Below are 5,331 nucleotides of genomic sequence, written 5' to 3' on the forward strand. Positions count from 1 at the left end.
AAATTTGAAAAATATTTTAAAAGTACGCGTAATGCTATGAGTCACTTAAATATTCGCCCTTTCATGTACGCCCACATTTATTATCGCCATCTCAAAGCGGTCACATGCGTATTTTTATTACACTTTTTAATAGAAAATATTCTAGGGCGACAAAAGAAGTATGTGTTCAGATATGCAGTACCAATGACAATCTTGGAAAGTGTTTTAAACGTTTACAGGCGTAAAATTAAACGAACATTGAGAAATGAATATAGTAGACCGTATTTCCACAGTCGTAGAATATAGCATTAAACGCCACTGAATAGTTGAGTAAGATTGAACATGCTTTGTATCAAAAATTGCCGTCCTCGTTGTTCCTTACCATGATAGATGACCATGTCAGCAATTGTTATTTTCAAAAGAAATAAATGAAGTCTTATTTTGATAAATGTTCCTTTATCACATATAATGAAACATTGTAAAGAACGAATGCAAAATAAAAAACACAAAATACAGCCGATATATAACTATGTATGGATACAGTCAAGTAGTTTTATAACAGAGATGAATTATAATCACTTAAAACAATAAAACAAAAACAATCAGTTTATTTGATAGCTGTATTCAGAAATTATAGGAGAAATTTAAAATTATTCTTAATTAAAAATTCCTTTCTCAGAGCTTATTTAATGGTTTAATGGATTTTACAGTTCAATATGTATTCTTTCTGATAGAGCCGACATCCTCCGTCTTCCGATTGGAGTCATTGACATTTATGAAGCGTCTTGGTGTTGTGTCAATTGTCATCCGCGACTACCTCCGCAATATGGCGGACATTGGCCATGTTTTCGTCCTCCTGTGAAAACATTAGATCAGCTACGATATAGAAAAAAACACCAGCTATGAAATTTTATTTACTTTTAAAATGTGTCTCAATTTATTGCTCATAAAGAACTTAAGTCGGAGGTTCTGGTCTGCGAGAATTTATTTTTGTAAACGCTATAGCCACATTTTCCAACATTTTCTATCATTGATCTCATTTTGTTTATCGGTCGAATTGGATGATTACTTAAGCAATGCTGCTGAGCAGAAACTCCCTCTTTTATTTCCTTTTTGTTATACTTTATTTTCCTTGTTTCTTTTGTATAGTGTAGATAATAAAACGTCGTTTGTTGATTTATTTACTGCTTTTGTTTACTTTTCATTGATCTTTTGAACTTCACGATACACGATTTCAAAATTGATGTAGCACTTTAAACAAACCTTTGGCTTTTAGCTGACCGAAGACATTTGCTTCAATATCTGCATACTTAATTTGTAATTATTGGTTTTCTGTTATATATTTGGTGATATAGAATTATTTCGTTGTGAATGTTCGCCTATGTGATGTATGTTGTGACATATAATTGTTAATGCTTACGTTTTAAAAAGAAGCGAATCACCTAGAAATTTTATCTAAATTCTACTCACATATATATCTATTTAAGTATTACGGATGCAAAACATATATATGTGTTCGGATCCAGTGCTCATGTTGGACCATACTGGCGTTATTACATTCGAAATATGCACGAACAGATTTCTTGGATAATTATTTATTTGATCAACGTATCCTTTCTAACACCGAAGTATGTATAAAACCCTATTAAAAACAGAAATAAACAGCTAGTCAGAGGTGAAGACGTGAAGTCTGGATTCGTATGACCAAAATTTATAAGAGCATGGTGTGATATTTGTGCTAATGTAATTGAATATAAAGATAACTGAACACCTTTTCAAAATACAATACTATAAATTTAAAAAAGAAGGTCTGAAATGAATGATAGTACCATGTAAAAACTCTAAATAAAACCCTGACATGCAGCGAATCGTTTATCGGTCAAACTAGCATGAATGACTTACTGTTGTTACTCTACAGAAACAGCAGATTAAACAGAAAGTTTTAGAGTAAGGAATCACAAATGATTTTTGTAATTTGCCTTTGTCCTGGTTATCGATATTCATTATGCACGACGAGATGTAAAAGAAAGCATAAATATTTGCTATATTACGCTAATGTTATGCTTTAATTAATGTGCACAAGCCCTGGTGTAGCGAAAGTTTTTTTTTAAACTTTTAAACATTTCCTAATGTTCACATTTCTCAACAAAATAAGTTGCATTAGGTACATATACCTAGACATTAAAGGAAATAAAGAACTGATGGAAGAACAAGCACACTTTAGGTCTTTAATGAAACTATGAGTTTGATTCTGCATAGTCGTTGACATACGTATAAAAAGTTGGTCATATATTTCTAGACTTCCTGAAAAAGTGTTGGTCTGCTCCGAAATAAATAAATAACAATAGCCTGATTAAATATTCAGATATTCCTTTGTCTTTTTTCGTTTGTTTGATGACATTTACTGTAACATTTTTGTTATCAATCATTAACGATGTATTGGTCTTAAGGACATTTTTTGTATTGATTGACTATGGAGTATGTGATTATACGTATAAGAATAATTGAGTTGGTCGGAAATCAAACAGGCAAAACTCTTACTTTTGATCAGTTCTCGTTTTGTTCTTCCATTCACAAGACTGTTTATAAGCTTCATTAGTCCATCGTCAGGTGAATAGTCAGTCGATTTAACAGTATCAGTCTTAGAGTAAAATAGAAATGATGAAGAAAAATTAAAAAAGAAACAAGGAATATTACAATGCTATATCACCAATTAACTACACAAAATTTACCTAAAACCCAAACCTGTTCATGGCGTACAGCGAATAATTGTTTAAACGTGAATCAGTAACTTTGAAATAACAAATTAATCGGAAGTTGTTATGCTATTTTGACTACTCGACACACATAAAAACCTATATAAAGTATTCAAGAAATAAACATTAGGTAAAAAGTAGTGTTCATTATATACACACGGAATTGAACGCACCTTAAGTGGAACGGCCCTGGCCTGCTTAGAGTCCGCAATAGCCAGGAAACACAGGCAAACAAGGATAACTGCCCCAAACATCATGTTTACAAAATCTGACGACGAATACTACAGAAGCATTAACAAGACATCAGAACATCGCTCGGCCGCGTATTTTATACAACCCTCCCATATCAGCTCAGCAATTTATTATTTGTTATTGTGCAATCATGTGTGCAGGCCACGCACTCGCTACATGAACACATTTTACACTTAAATCTATTGAATGCCAGTTCACCTATCATCTGTGCACAAGTAAGAAGCAGGATACAGCTGGCATCTCTTATTTATCGTACATTGCAAAAGTAATTTAATTTCTGTTTATACCAAACTCTGCTATTACCTAAAACTAGTTTAGTTTATACTTGTAATTTAATAGAGAACTATAAAGTCGGTTAGTAAACCAAGTGACGTAGTAGATCTTTATCAATTAAGGTGAAATGACGCTTATTGTGTAAATATTATCTCTGACTCAGTCGAACACATAGATGCCATTCGTTGGATTGTACTCGTGACATCTCGTGCATTCACTTATGCTTGTTTATGACGCATACATACATGGCTTCAACCATGAGCCTGATTAGATAGGTAGCAGTCGGGAAACAGGTTTTGCATGCTTTATACTAGACACAAATATAAGTTATTGGAATTTATATTGTACATTATAACTATTTATTATTTTTTAACTTCATTCATAACCGTGATTGTGACACAAGTGCAATGTCCTCCCAATCGGTTGTTTGTTTAGCAAAGGATTTGTCAGACACCAGGAATTCACACTTCGTAATTGCAATGCGTCCTTAAATGACCTTAGCTATTCATAGGACCCTGCACCTAATAACCCCTAAACCGCGAAATGCTAAAGTAATGGTGTACAGATGATATAATTATCACAGACACATACATTACTCACCGTTTAATTACACTTTAATATGACATAAGGTAAGCGAGGATAATACAAAATGCTGTAATTTCAAAATACAAATATATCATATGTGTTAAGTTAAATATTAGCTGAAGGAATGGGCGAAATCAATCGTTAACCAGATCAGTGTGACGATCGCATATTCAAAGATTTCACGAAAAATCAAAAAAATCTTAACAAGCGATGTGTTTCTTCTAAATAATTGGATTTTGCAGTGTTTGCAGCTTTTCATTGTTTAGCTGAAAATCTTTGCTACTGTATTTATTTCTGGTAATATACAATACATTATATTTTCAATTTATAATCAAAACGATTCGGAAACAAATACTTATTACTTATACAATGTCCATTTCATTACGTTAGATATACGATACTGACAGCAGATATAGTAATCATTAAATCATATTGAAATAATTAAGTTCTAATGCATATACATAAAATAATTTCGTAGAATGGCAGAAAGATGTGCTAGTTTTAATTTCGCGTATTCAAATTCTAACGTTGTTAGCATATAAAAGAAGATTTGCGAAAATAAAAAAATAACAAGTACATGTAGCCTGCTTGATATAATTATAACCTTAAGAGAAATATATCCTAGCAGATAATTTCAGAAAAATTGCTTTTGTTTGGAGGAAGCCTATGAATTACCTGTTATATCCAGTCCATGATTGCTTTGGTTACTAACGTGCATGTGGGACCCAGAAGAATATCATAAACAATGCACATCGGTAGAAATCACAAATGGCGGCAATGGAAACAATGTTAACGCTCATGCAATTTATCAGAAATATCGTCTGATCAACAGGGGTTCGTTACAAATGACTGAGATACACATATTCTAAAGACTTACTGACACATAACTTACAGACCTACTGATATGAGTCACAGCACACATAAACATTTCTGACAATTGTAACGAATCTGTGGTCCGTCGCAAGATCACTCACTTCAAACTCCACGGGCCTCAGTTTCTGACGACATGTCAAATAACGAGGCTGTTATAGAATCTACCGACTGTTGTCAGGTTCCAATACAACCAACAAATAAATTCACGCCTGGATTCTTCACAAAATTAGCAAAGAGAAAAGTTCGAATTAACTTCCAAAAACTACTCCCTCATGGAGGGCAAGGTCGGATTTACGGTGTTCACTGTATTTGTCCCTGCGCGAAATTTGTTCCAGGGGAAAATCGAAACAATTTAAAATCAAACTTTCAGCTCAGAGTTCTATTGATAAACTTAAATCACCCTATATACATATCATACGCAATTGTATTGATACTGAATTGAGGCATAACATTGAAGTGTTTGTTAAAATTTCAAAGTACTACTTTGTTTTCCAAGCAGCACGCGACAATACGCTGTTCAAACTATTGAACGAAAGTGTGTGGACTGTCGATAAGGCGGGCATTTTTGATTTTAAACATAAATTATAAGTTAAAAAAGAACATAAGAGGCAGA

The 5,331-nt window shown here is 33.0% G+C and overlaps 1 long non-coding RNA gene across 1 annotated transcript; it reads right to left on the reverse strand.

The window, feature by feature from the left end:
- Positions 1-439: 439 nt before the first annotated feature.
- LOC110457313 lies at positions 440-3,073 on the reverse strand. Its single transcript, XR_002463684.1, has 3 exons — positions 2,909-3,073; positions 2,521-2,620; positions 440-835 (listed from the first exon to the last, which is right to left on the reverse strand). It is a non-coding gene; the product is annotated as an uncharacterized LOC110457313 (long non-coding RNA).
- Positions 3,074-5,331: the final 2,258 nt, after the last annotated feature.

Source organism: Mizuhopecten yessoensis, unplaced genomic scaffold (assembly GCF_002113885.1).
Source record: "Mizuhopecten yessoensis strain PY_sf001 unplaced genomic scaffold, ASM211388v2 scaffold9101, whole genome shotgun sequence".
Classification (NCBI taxonomy): domain Eukaryota; kingdom Metazoa; phylum Mollusca; class Bivalvia; order Pectinida; family Pectinidae; genus Mizuhopecten; species Mizuhopecten yessoensis.